The sequence below is a fragment of the Rhea americana genome, unplaced genomic scaffold (assembly GCF_003343005.1).
Source record: "Rhea americana isolate MKP2758 unplaced genomic scaffold, rheAme1 scaffold_27, whole genome shotgun sequence".
Lineage (NCBI taxonomy): Eukaryota > Metazoa > Chordata > Aves > Rheiformes > Rheidae > Rhea > Rhea americana.
The window spans coordinates 6196238-6210433 of record NW_028186390.1 but is presented as its reverse complement, the minus strand read 5'-3'; the positions used below and the strand labels follow the sequence as shown (position 1 = coordinate 6210433).

The 14196-nt window shown below is 43.6% G+C and overlaps 1 long non-coding RNA gene across 1 annotated transcript; it reads left to right on the top strand.

The window, feature by feature from the left end:
- The first annotated feature begins 1801 nt into the window (after positions 1–1801).
- Positions 1802–13748, top strand: LOC146594154 (uncharacterized). Its single transcript, XR_014896252.1, has 4 exons — positions 1802–2654; positions 3021–3163; positions 3572–3887; positions 11381–13748. It is a non-coding gene; the product is annotated as an uncharacterized LOC146594154 (long non-coding RNA).
- Positions 13749–14196: the final 448 nt, after the last annotated feature.

The window sequence follows — 14196 nt, the reverse complement described above, 5'->3', positions numbered from 1 at the left end:
TGTGAATGATGCTATGAATTGAATCCAGAGTGAAAGAGAGTGATCTCAGGAAAGTTAATAAGGGTGGCACTCTTGTGGTGCTGAGGTTAATCTCTCTGAATTATCTGTACTCCCTCTGATGACCCAAACTGCGTGTGCCTTGTCAGTAAGGCAGTTCCTTTTGAAGTACAGTATTTGGACTAATAACTTGGGTTGGAAGGRGCCTTTGGATGACTTCTGGTCCATACTTCCCCTTTGCCATGCCATACAGCATCTGAGGTTGGGCTGACTGCTGTTCTGCAGGAGTCCATCCCTCRTCACCAACTGTGCTGAGCAGAAAGCAGGTCCCTTGTTTCTATACGACTGAACTGAGGCAGGATGGAAAGACTTGGTTTGTCYTCAGAATCTCATGATTTCCTTGGCCCAGGAGGGGTAGCACACAGAGTTGTCATTGCTGTAATTGCAGACCAGAAGAGTCTGGTTGAGGGGACTGTGTAATAAATATGAATGCTTCTTACAGGCTCAGATAGGGGCTCCTTCCACTTAAGAAGTGTTAAGCCGTGTTGAGAAGCTCTTCAGGGCAGACAACATGACTTTGYGTGTCTCTGCATTGGAGGTTTCTGCTTCTATTGGGAATTACCGAGAGATCCCCAATTACATTCACTCGTTTCAGTTCTACCACAGACTTCTTGTGTGCTGCTAGGCAAGTCCTTTTCTGATTTCTGCTTCATACTAGGAACATGTTTTCTCCTTCTCCCACCTCCTCTTCTGTGTGTAGGTGATGCACCTCTCTAAGGAAAGAGTTGCTTTTACACATGATAACTATGCACGGTGCTTTCCACCATAAAGATCTCTTCCTCCTAAGGGAAAAGGGCCTCAAACAGAATAAWAATAAATGCTAAAAATAGGACGCTGCTGAGCAGGTTTCTGGGGCTGCTGTGCAGAGGGGTAGCAAGCCGGTCCTTAGGAATGCAACCAGAAACGGACTCAAGGCAAGGGAAGAGATGGCCCTTTCCACCAGCCCCCACCTGCCCCTCTTTCCCCTACTGTGTGAACCTACTGTAGATTTCTTGAATTCCCTTTGATGTTTATCTCCTCCAGTAATTCTATTTGGGGGATTTGCTAAAGCGACAGTTAGAAGAATACAGCCTGGAATAGGGAGGCCGAATGGCAAAAGAATGTTAGAAACAGGATTAAGATCATATTCTACAAGCGGTTGTCAGCCGCTGAATAGGGCTAAAGTTTCTTATCGGGCTGGGGTGCCAGAATTCCTTTGGATTCTTTTCCCCTCTTTCCCTCCCCTTTGCATAAGGCTTTCAGCGTAATGGTGAAAGCATAATCATCGCCCTGAATGGGGAGATGGGCTCTTGGAAACTTCTCGGCATGGCGCAGAAGCTGGGAGAGGGGATCAGGGGATTGTTGGTTGTTCAATGTTGTGGGCAAGCAGCCTGACTGCTTGGGGGAAAAAAAAAAAAAAGGCATGGATAGTTAATGTTGAAATGGCTGGAGGATTTTAAGGTGCAAACCTCTATATTAGTGGSAGAATATTTTCTTCTGAAAGTCCTGAGCTCAGCTTCRTGKTTTTTTTTTTYYTYYTTTTTTTTGCATGCGATTTCATGGCTTTCATTGGGCATTTTAGTTTTTTATTTTCTTTTTTTGTTAGATGAAATTGGCATTCTAGTGGGAATTTATTTGGAAATATTTGGAGATTGTTTCCAGATTTKAGAAAACAGAAGTTCAAGAAAAGTAGAAAACTTTGGAAATATGAAAAAAAATGTATTTTGAAACCAACAGAGGAGAAGATATTTCTGAAAGAGAAGAAATTTTGATAATTTTTGAAACCACTTTCATATAACAAAAATACAAAGCTCATTGAGACTGCTTGGGCTATAGATGCAAATGGGATTAAATTCCCCTGGGAAATATTTGTGCGCTCATTTCAGAAAGCTAAGGACATACAGATTTTTAATGTTTCCATCTGTAAGTTTCTCATATCCTTGTTACAGGTTAGGACCTCATAACAAGGAAGAATTTGTCGTAATCACTGTTTCCCAACCATCTAAGGCAACAGGTGGGCTCACAAGTGGTTCTCAGTAACATGTAAGCATATGAACAACTGACCAGAGCACATTCAAAAAGTTTTCAGAGACTGGAAAAAAGATATTTCAGCAGAAACTTGGTAGAGAAGAAGTGATTCTGATAAAATACCCATATTCATTTACAGGAATCTGGGTATCATTTGACTGTTCGACTAATGTATACAGATTAGGAGGATGTGGAATATTTTTGACTTGTTCTGCACAAAGCAAATTGAAATCTTGCTGACATTTCTGGTTTGTGCTGGAAAATGATATTTTGCAGGTAATATTATTACTGGAATGACCAAAATAGCTGGGAAAAGGAGCAAATTAGCTTTACGGRTGATGAATACATGTAGTTATTCCTGCTGGTCTGACAGAGTATTGCATCTTTCTGCAAAGCTTCCCTGTTTTAAAAYGCCAGGAAAACTTGGTCGAGACCGGTTGACTAAAAAGTGTTCAGAAGAAGCCTCAGAAATCCAGCAAGAGGAACTATTTCTCCAGAATTTGCAGTATTTTGGGAGTGAGAATGAAAATCAAAGGAGTTAAAACATAACTCCTGAAGTCCTGTGGAAATGAGAGCATCTTGGCTTTTAAGTAAGTTTTTCCGTTGTAGGTTACAGAGGTTTGACAACTGAATACTAAATACTTATTTTAGAGACTCAAGAGTAACTTTCTTGATGCTCATGATTGACAATATTATGAAACTTAAGTGAAAGAGGGAATGAATGACATTACCATGTCCAAAGCGATGAGGTTAAGGAAAATTAAACAGCAACAAAATAAATTAGACTTTCAAAATTCTTCTGTTTTTCATAGCCCTTAACAAATAATGCTTTCAAGTTGAACTGGGAGGCTACATTCCATAGTTCTTATTGATTTCAGTCAGAGCTTTGCCTAAATAAAATGTTTCTGCTTTTATTTTGAGTCTTTAAATCCATCATTCTTTACCATTACTCCTAGACTTTGTCACATCAGTCCCTGCTAAGATCAGCCCTGGTGTGTGAGCACAATCTGCTGGCAAGTTGTAGGAGTTCCTGCCTCAAGGAGCTGACAAATGGTTGGATTTTCACACTTGCAACCACTTCTGACAATCCTCATTTAAGGTACTGGAATATGAAAAATCAAGAGGAGCCCAAGGAGCTGGAGTTGTTGGAGCAGAAGGGGAGGCTATGGGAGCAGGGGCAGGGGCAGGGGAGGAAGCAAGTTGAGGGACTGCTGGTACGAGGGCCATTTGAGGAAAAGATGCTCTGAGGTTAACATCCCCTTGTATTACTTGCATAGTCCTTCCTGCCTCCAGCTCCTCCCTGGGGCACAGATTTTGTGTGACTCAAGGGTTTATACAAAGAAAAACACGAGAAATAGATTATGTAGATAAAGAATATGTGATGAGCCTACTCTCACAGCTGGGCAACTCAGAGCACCTCCAAAGCCCCAGAGTGGTAATGCTGACCAGCTGAGCCAGCGTACGGGAACCACGTTAATGCTCCTTTCCACCAAATTGCTTCCCACAGACATACCCGGGGTCAGGAACTTGGTCTGGGTCAGAGCATGGGGCTGAACCCAGTTTCCTGGAAGCAAGCCTGCYCCTTCCGTCTGTTTTGCATTTGGATGTGGTTGTGAACACCCACTGCCAAACGTRGCTGGGATGTGTTTGGGGCAGCCCTCCAAGGGTTTTTCCAGGAGAGCAACACTGCTGAATCCGAAGCAAAACCAGCTGAATCCAAAGCAGGAATAGATTTGGCTCCTTAGTACTCCAAATCCCAGTGTCCGAGCAATACATCCATCTTGTGTAGCTTCACGTACAGTCTCATGCTGTGACTCAAACAGGTAAGGAGCTRTATGAATACTATGCATTTTGCTTCTTTCTTTTCTTAACCAAGATTCAGGCATCATTAAACAAGGCAGGGTACCTTTGGAAAGGGAGAAATCTTTTCAAGAATCACTGGGAGATGGGTTGTCACCTCAGATCCACAGAGTATAACCAGAGCAGTGAGAAATTTGCTTCTACCTCATAAATTGRTGAAGAAATTCTCTGTCATTAGTCYCTGGTTGGTTTGGTATTACCAACATGTTGCAAAGTGCTGTTTGTTACACCAAATACTCAGTCATGTCAAGACTCMTCCAAGCAGAGAGAGACCCAAATACCATTTTTTTTCCATGTGAGTCTGTCTGTAACCATGGCTTTCCCTCCCGGCCAAGGCCACCRAGCACGGTGGTGGCTCCTGCAGCCGCGAGCAGCTCGGGGTGACAGCTGGGAGCCAGCGAGCAGGACAGGCGCCTCTAAACACATGCTTAAACACGGCGCTATTTGCCAATAATCAGTAACATCGAGAGGGAGACATTAAACAAAATAATAAATTGTCTGCTGGGCTTCAAATTGGCTCCCTTTTTTATTTGACTTTGCTGGGATTTATTCCATTTGACAAACCATGCTGTTTAGAATACAATAGTGGCATAATCACAGCCCCAGGCCCTCATTCTTCAAGATAATGGGATACTTATTCATCTAAGGCAGGTACAAGTCTGTCCTTGGCTTTCATTTTATAAGATTACTTGTATTTCTGTCTCGTTTGCAATRGGTGATATCTGTCAGAAAGCAATTTTCACCCAATTTGGGGTTCTTAATATTTTGTCTTTAAACTCCTTTGTTGCTGATTTTTTCTTCCACCACTGCTTGACACACGTTTGGCAAGAAACCTGTGGACAAGTCTCTTTTCCTTTTAAATAAATAAATAAATAAATAAATAGCATCCCTGGCCCTGTTTACATAGCTCAACGATTTATTAGTTAAGCGTGACAGCACAGGAATTTTTCAATGTACAAGACATCCTGGCTGGTGTGTGTTCCACTTCATCCTTATAAAAGAAAGCTGCACTCGCTTTTGTTCAGCCTGACAGTCTGAAAGTTCACCAGATAGGAGCCCCTGGTCCCCCACGAGACGTGCCAAAAAGCAAGGTTTTAAATGCCAGTGGAGTTGCTGAACAGACATCCTGATTCAGCAAAGCACTTTTAGAGGCAAACTTAAATATTTTCTTAAAGTAAAGGCGAGTGAACCAGGCGAATATTTTTTTGGCAGGAGCGAGGTAACTTGTTCAGATAGTGCTGGAAAATGGAAAGCCAGATCTGGTCCACTGGTAGGATTCTGCTTAATGGCCAAACGAAATGTTTGGGATTTTCAACTAAATATGAACTAAAATTTTTGAGAGAGGGGCGAACTCATGTCGGTCTGTTCAGACCTAAGAAGTATTTTGATGAGACTCTAAATATTTGGGAGTTCAGCCCGTCTGTGTTCCCCATGCAAAAAATCTCTCATTTCAGCCCTCCTTTCCYGTTCCCTGTGTGCTGTGTGGACGCAGGGGAAGCCTTGCCCGCTCGTCTTTGCATAAAGCCCGTGGTGAGAGGGCTGTGGTGTCCCCCCTGCCACAGATGCGTAGGGAGAGTGGGGAAACATTGGGACCAGAGCCACTTGCTGTGGCTGAACCTCCTCTCCAGGCTTACGTCCCCAGAGAGCTGTGCAGGAGGTGTCCTCACTGCCCGTGGAGATGGATCCTGGAGCAACCCGGCAGGCAGGGGCAGCGCTGGTGACGGGGGAGAGACTGGAGGTGGATATTTAGGTCTGACTGTGCAATGTGGCAGAGCGAATCTGTGCAATGAAAGGTGGCGAGCAGGAAGCACTTGGCCCTTGTGGACCACCTGTCCCGCCACAAGTGCACCCGGGGCTGGAGGGATTTGGAGGCTGCATCTTTCTCAGAGCAACACTGAAGCTGTCTCAGTCACCRGCTTGACCGACAGCAGGGCCTGGAGCTGCCCAAAACTCATGTTTAGCCATTTTCAAGGGACAGCAACAGACCTGGGGGTATCTGAGAGCATCTGATGAATTGTAGTTGCTGTCAGCATGTGCAAACCTATGCTGAAAAGGCTATGGACCTGAAATCACCTCTGCAATCAACTCAGGTTAGTTTGACCTTAAATTTCAGTTCTGAAAATGCAACAGCTACATCTCGATTGATGCTTTTCTCCCCTGTGCTTCGTATTCCTTGCTGAAAGCTGCAGGAACATGACCAGAAGTGAAGCTCCTCCAGCCAGGTCCTAAGTCACACATTCCTGCCTCTGCTTTAGCAAAAATCCCATACCTCCAAGATAACACAGTCCTGTGCTGGCAGTCGAAAATGCAAACGCCCTGGGAGGTGGAGAGACCCAGAAATGCAGGTGGAAGCAAGGCAAACAAACAAAATTGGAGAAATACGGCTGAACTCAAAAGCTCATCCCTCGTCTCTCTTTGTTTAAGCCAGTTAGAGGAGCTCTGTGGAAAGAAGAATTACTTTGAACCTTTCCCTTCTCTGTGGGTGTCTCCGAAGGCAAAACTAATTCACTTCTTCTGCTCCATCAGGTCTCCCCTCCATTGTTCCCCACTAATGTAATTTTTTTTTGTCTTACTTCAGAAACATTCCTGCCTGAGTAATCGTCTCCAGCACGGAGAGCAGAGAGAGGAAATTAAGATGTTATTGAGGGTTCAGAGATATCTCATGTTTCAGAGTGGATCAGAAGGCCTTTTTTTTTTTTTTTTCCCCTTAAGGTGCCTGTTATGGAGGGGTTAGGCAAACATGTTAGATGGCTTAGCTGGGGGGAGAGGGCCAGAGCAGGGCTGATATTTAGGAAGCTGTAATGCTTCTCTTGACACTGCAATAAATATATCCTTAATTCCACATGCAGGTCTGTCTACAGCAGGTAATCTTTCTTAGGGGAAGAGTTTCATCTTTGGTGGTCTCCATGGGGCAAGCACCAGACATTTTCACTAGATAGTTAAGACTTCTGGGTTTTATTTGGAGAAGGGAGAAGCCTGAGCCATGGGAGGTATCAGATTATATATATATATATATATATGTATATATATATTTGGTGGCAAAAAGCAAAACTGAAGCTGAAACAAAACAATTGGATAGGTTTTTTTGCCTCGAACAATCACAACCTGAAAGGAACTCAGCCATCTCCACCAATCACAAGCCATTTATCTCATTATAGAAAAGTTCATTTTTTTTAACTATAGAACAACTCTGTACATGACAAAAACTGTCAGCAATGATTTTTACAGGGTAACACAATGGATTTTATTTTTTATACTCATTTCCCAGGGCAACTGTAGAGTCATCCTCAGGAAGATTTTAAGCCACCTTCAGAACCACTTTGTTTTTCTCTGTTCCTTTTCAGAGATTCCCTGGAGAAAYGGTCTCTTGCCCTGATGCCTGCCCAGGCCATGGGCTGCAAACTGCTAGATGGGCTACTTTGCTCAGCTCACACAGACCTTATGGCCCTTGTGGCCTGTTAATTGACTTCATAAAAAGGAAATAATGGGGAAATTAGCATAAATATTGCACTTGCAATCAAATTGTGCTTGCAGCTGTCATTGGGGTAAGGGAGTGGCAAGAAGTAATACTTGCTGTGCAAAAATGATAGCTCCAAAGTCAGTCTGGGAAGAGCAGGTATTTCATCAGGACTTACTGATGGTGGAATAACCCCAGGGGCCTCCCACCTCTTTCACTGACTAATTTCAGACATGTTATTCTCTATTTTTTTTTCTGTTCACATCATCTGAGGCATAGCATTGTGCAAATTGATCAGGCAGGCCAGGGCTGYTCTTAATTCTGCCATGCGAAAGCCCTTGGAGGTTGTAATGGAGAGTGGCACTTCAGCCCCAAATGTCCACCCATTTCCTGGACAAGGCTGGAAGAAGGCAGAGTGGAAATACCCAGGGAATTTAACTCCTAGACAGAGCAGGATAGTAGGAACCAGCTCTGCTGAGGGCCTGTTGCTCAATGCTGCAGAGCCAAGCCAGGTGTGGGATGACCGCATGCAACCTCCCCAAAATATTCACTCCAGCCTCTGGCAATTTGCAGGGCTCCCTGAGCTGGAAGTAGCACTTTTTGTATGGACTAGCTCCAGACAACTCTCTTTCCCATCCACTTGTCCAATATCATGTAGACTTTTGGCCTCCTGGCATCCTGCAGAAAGGCGTTCACAGGTTAATGATGTACTTTGTGAAAAGGGATCTCCTTCAGGCRGTTCTGAAGACGATGCCTGCTGGCTTTATCTGATGTCCCCTGTTCTTGTGCTAGAAAAATAGCTGGAGAGACACCAGATTTTGTCCCTCTCATACCTGCCATGGAGGCACGAGGGGACCTTGGGCTTGCTCACTCATTGCCCTGGTTCTTCTCAGTGGATGAAGAACAACCTCAGGGTTTTAGGACTTTGCATGCTGTGAGTGAACCGGTAGCAATGAGATGGAGTGGAAAGCTCTGCTGCGTAGGCAGCACCAATGCGGTGTACTTCATGCCAGTTTACAAGGTTGTATCTTGACTTTTATAAACCTACCCAGTTTTCCCTGTCATATGCGGTCATCTGTGATTTGTTTTCCCATTATGATTCCCATGAAAACCATAAGRAGGAAGTTCAATCTCTTAGGAGATAAAAAAAATCCAAGTAACATCATCTTTTATCGGATCTTTAGCTATGTTTATTGAAATAACCTAGGCATCCCTGTTTATCAGCTCTCCCATGTGCTTTCTTGTGGATACAGTGCAATCCAACCCTGTCATAGTTTGCTTTACTAATGCAGAGAGAATGTGTTTGAAAGAAATTCAAACTGAAGGAAATCTGTGCCTTGCTGGTGGACTGGATATGTTTTCTGTCTCGGTCTGCTAGTGAATTGACTTGACTTTAGGTTCCTGCATTTGCTGCTCAGGGTTTGTCAGGAAGGTAATGTGTGAAACCCTGAAGAATCAGTGCTGCTGAAGAGCAGAGGAGCTTGAGCATCKGCAAGCATGACCCCAGTCTGGCTGCTTCCAGGAAAAGCAAAACTAATGAACAGACTCTGCATGTCTCAGCGGTGCCTGATTCCGTCTTGGAGGTAATGTGGGGCTTGCGAAGGGAAAGCACTATTCAGGCTGCAAACCCACGGTACAGACACTCTGCTCCCGCCCCTGCAAAATCGGTTACATGAGACTGCAACTAATCACAGGCTCTGGCTGAACCTCCTGGACCAGGCTTTCGTGAATCAGGACTCAGTGAAAACTGTTCCACTGACTAGCTTCCATTGCTTTCTGCAGAAGTTAGACAGCTAAACATCTTTGAGGCTCTAGGTCTAATCTGATAAATCCATTGGTTAGATGTAATCCTAGCACCTCTTCGCTTTGACACTGCCCTACCAGTACAGGAATGAAAGCGTTTCCCTCTGTTAGCTGCCACAGGCGAAGGATCATCTCCAGCAGGAAAGCTCAGAGGCTGGGTCTGCCCGGCYGAGCCACGCTTGCCGGGGTAGAGGTCTGGCTGTGCCTGTCGATGGGAGCATCCGGAGGAGCGGAGCTGAGCAATTTCCCGCAGCCGAACATAAAGTCACTGTCATCGAAGAATGGGCCTGAAGACGTTGGGTAACACATATGCAAAGGCCTTAAGTGATATATGGACAAAAGTTGCAGGTATTTAAGTCACCTGGGCATTTTTTATTTACTATGTCAAAAGCAGGGTAGGTTTTTCTGATGTGTGTCTTGCAGCAGGTTAAAATAAAAGACCAGCCTGGTCTCTTGTGGACGTGCAGCTACTGGAAACAGGCAGCCTCAGTGTGTAATAGGATCTTTGCTGCTTTTCCTAGGATTGAATAACATTACGGTGACTTTACATAGATTTTTGCCCTTCATGCAAATAGGGAAATGATTTTCTAATCAGGTAAGATAAAGTTGAAACATGATAGATAGATGTGGAGTTGTTAATGAGCTACAAAAAAAGTAGCCTGTAGCTCCTTAAACTATTCTTAAAAATAATGCAAYGTTAAAAAAATGAGTTACTGTGGGTAACAACAGTGTGAAAGACCTTTGATGCAAATCTTTGTAATGAGTGCATTTTGATGAGCATTTGAAAAATGTATATGTATTTATTTGCATTGATATGTTTATATGGCTTTACATATCAACTTAGTCAGGAAAAATTGAATAAAATGTCTCAGGTCTGGGAAATGAGAAGAGATTATGAAAAGCAGATTTAATACAGCACCGTTTTTTGATGTTTGTGGCACATTTCATCATATTGCCAGAGACACCCAATTACACAGCTTGCAGAGTAATCAGCAAATGGGGGATCCAAAGGAGAATATTAACTGTGGTCTTTATTTCCCCTTCCTCCTCCCCCTCCTTTAGCAAATATTATGTTATGCTTTATGGAAATGGATCAAAATGCCACATATGCAGTTAATACTGAGCTCTGGAGCTCTTTCAAATCTTATTTTTCCTCTGACATTGTATTTTTCTGGAACGAACCTCCAGATAACTTTAGGCTATGACTTTTATGGCCAAATCATCACCTTTAGCTTCCTGGAAGTTTRGATTCCAGTTTTGGTGGGTGGCTGATTTTATCTCATTGACCTTGCTTGGTAGGTAAGATCAGATCCTGTTCTTAATTGCACGTAACTGCAGGAAAGGAATTGGTCATAACTTAYCCGTTTGAGAGGCAGGAATTGACCGTTTCTCTGAAAGCTGTGGCCTGATCATGGAGGAGACGCTGGCTCCAGGGCAAGTTCCAGCAGCGAGCGTGCTTTGTGCAACGTGCCCTGTCTCTGCGGGCCACGTTGGTGAGCATGGAGCCTGTCCTCCCCGAGACCCCACATCCAGCTCTGAGCAGATCTGTTCCTGCCACCAWTGGGGCCCTGTGGGAATTTCTGCACACAGACAGACCTCAACCCACTGTCCCGATGCTTATTTCCAACTCTCTTGACATCGCACTGGGGCTATGGCTGTGTCCCAAAGGCACTGGCATTTCAGCCTGGTGGATTGCCTGTAGGGAGGGAGCTACTTGGTGGTCTGGAGGGTCATGGGCTTTCTTTGCCCACAAGATTTTTAGTATTCAAAATAAATCTGTAAATACAGTGAGGAAKGAAATGACCTTCCATGGTCTCTTCCATGGTTATGGAAACAAACAGTCATAGTCACAATCTGACACTTGTGGGTGACTGAACTTTYGGGTGCACGTGATCAAACGGTCCTTGACAGCATTGATGAAACTGGGTCAAAAAAATTAGGACTAAAAATATTCTGAGCAGGAATCCAATCCCTGTCTATATTCTTACTGTTTCTGGCTCTTTGCCTGGTTTAAGAAAAAGTCACTTTTCTTCCTCCATATGTCAGATACTCAAACTGTAGAACGAAGGTAAATGGCACGCCTCTATAAAATTCTTTGTGGTTTATTGATGAGGATGCCATAAAAGATATAAATCATTATTACAAATGCACTTGCTTTTCTTTCCCGATGTTTCAATTACTTTTTTTTTCTCCTAGGATATTTCTACAGTTGGAAGAAGAAACCATAAAGCCATAATGGCAAGTTTGGTGCTGGTAGAGGGAAGATTCTGAAACCAAAAAAAAAAAAAAAAAAAAAAAAAAAAAAAAAAAAAAAAATTTCCCCCAAGAGAACAACTATTAGATTAGTTCAGGAAAATCTCAATAATTTCAGGAAAAAAAAAAGCTTTTCATCAGCTTCATCAGAAATCAGATTATGCCCATTGACAAGATGCAAAAGCCCTTGACATCATTCACAAGTGTTGCCTATCTTTTGTTTCACCATCTAGGTGATTTTCAAACTAACCCTGAGTCTTTCTGAGCATGTCCCACCCCGGTCCACTTTGAGCCAGAAAAGGGACGGGTCTTCCTCCAAAGAATAGAAACATCCCCAAAATTGCAGGAAAGCCCATGAAATGGTAAATTTATCCTGCACTGCTGTCGGTAAAGATAAGCTGTCTGGTCATCCTGCTGCTGTCCCATCAGGTATGAATTTTTCTCCCGGCTCATGTTGGAAGATCACAACAGACCAGACTGCTTTTGCTTGCCTAAAAGGTGCTGCCCAAGTGAAAGCARTTTTCCATTTGCTTTAAGCGCCACCAGCTGTGTACATGAAATCACGTTGGTCCCCTTCCACTGTGTCAGCGTCTCGTAGCCAAAAGGACATTTCACCCACCACCGCCCCAGCTGGTGGCAGTGACCCCCGACAGCAAGAAGCTGATTACTCTGAGCCCGTGAAGAGGACTCTTTTGGTGAGGAGGTYCCAGCTGTCCCGACTCTGCAGCAAGGGTGCTCGGCATGGGACCAGCCTGGGGACGCGGAGGTGCCGCAGGGCCAGTCGGGGGGCGAACCCGGACCTGGGCTCCGTTACSTGCCCCGTACTCCATTTCTGAGTTTGTCTGCACTAGAAAACTCCTCGCAGCTGCCTGGGACTCAGCTCAGGAGCAACCCTGTTCTCTCTGCTTACAGTTACGTCCCTGCTGACCAGCACAAGTTGTTATTATGGAAGGACTTGTCAAATAAGCTGTCCTTGCATTTTTTTTTTCTTTTTTATTAGTGGAGTATGAAAACAGGCAATAATTTTACAGAAAGCAGGACTGGCACAATTGGTACATAGCATCATGCTGCAGCTTTTCGGAAATGAATATAAACTCTTTTTTTTTTCCTTCTTTTACCTACCAGAATAAATAAATATGATACACATTTGAGTTCATCAATAGTGAATTCTAAAGCACAACTTCTTACACTACAGCTCAATTTTACAGCAATCTGTACAGTATATTACTTTGATTTCCTTTTTGTTTTCCTTTAAAAGCCTTTGTTCCTTTGCAAGATAGGTTTGACACACAAACACTGTTACACTTTGGAGCTAACTGTACGCCTTGGGTCAGTAGCTGGAAAAAAAAATTGATTGCCTCCTGGCACGAGAAAATAAACCAAAAAGTTATTTCCAGTTGCAAAGACACATCTGAACTTCTCTCCAGCATGAGACGGCACTGCTCAACAGCTAGAGCATAAGAAAAGGCTTTGGCTATTCGTAGAAGACTAGATGCAATGTTTAACTTAAGATATGATGATCATATTCTTTATAAACAAATTCTGGGGCCAAATTTTGTTCTTAGGGTAARTCTGGCATTGCTCCACGGGTGGATGCACTTACTCCTCTTTGGCCCCACAGCAGTTCAGAACTGGTCTTACTTTACGAGTCCCTATGGGTTTCTTTGCAAACAGTAAAATTGCATGATCTGGGRCATGTCCCGAACTTTGCGGCAGATCCCGAGGCCACGCTCAGCGCTGGGGTTAGCGGGCGTGCTCTCCGGTAAGAGCCGCGCCGTTTACAGCGGTGGTGACATTGGCTTCTCGGCTTTTACATCTCTTCCCCAAGCAGCTGGAGAAATCAGGGAACGAACACGAAGGGCTCTGTTTATACAGCAGGGAACAAACCGACGAGTCTGCAAAGTCTGTGGAAAATATAGGAAGTCAACCGTTACCGGGCCATTTTGTAGCACGACGGGAAATTCACATGTGCACTTATCAGCRCAGGAATTTTTTGTTTTGATCTTTCTTTACTAGAAATCTTTTGTTGTTGCTTATTGCATCAACCTTTTCCTACTCCTCTGCTATTGATTTGGGTTGGGATCAGAACTCCTTAGAGAAACAGGTCTTTGCTCTGGATAGGGAAAATAAGATATATTATGTTGCTCTAGAACAGATCATAAAAAATCAGCAAGGGGTACACGAAGGGATAAGGAGGGAGGAATAGAAAAATCAACACAGCTTGTTAAAAACAGCAGGAAAGTTCTGTAAATTACTTGTTTAAGCTTAATTGAGTTATGTTTCATAGCTACTGTAATTAAACTAACAAAATATGGCAGTTTTGAATTTACATTTCCTTTTCTACAGAGGTTTGTTAAGTCCTTTACATATTAACTGTTAAGAAGTGTCCTGATGCTGCTAAAATTTGTTGTGTAAGTGGAAGTATCACACGTCACATACAGGGATAGAAATAGCTCCACTTCCCTCCTCTGTGTCCCTGCACTTTGGTGTTTTTTCAGCAAAATGAGCATCTCTCTGGCTGGCTGCTGTGGCAACAGAATCCCAGACCTGGCTCAAGTTTTYGACATTATGAAATACCTAAGTCAGAAACGGGAGGTGGCAGGAGCTGTATGTGTGTGGTTATTTTTGATGCTTGGGAGCTGGGTTTATACTTCTTACACAGCAAACCTTGATTTTTGGTTGGGGAAATACGGGAAAAACCTGTCCCCCTGCTCATTACCATGCTCAATATCATGGATATTTTGGTGGGGTTTAATACA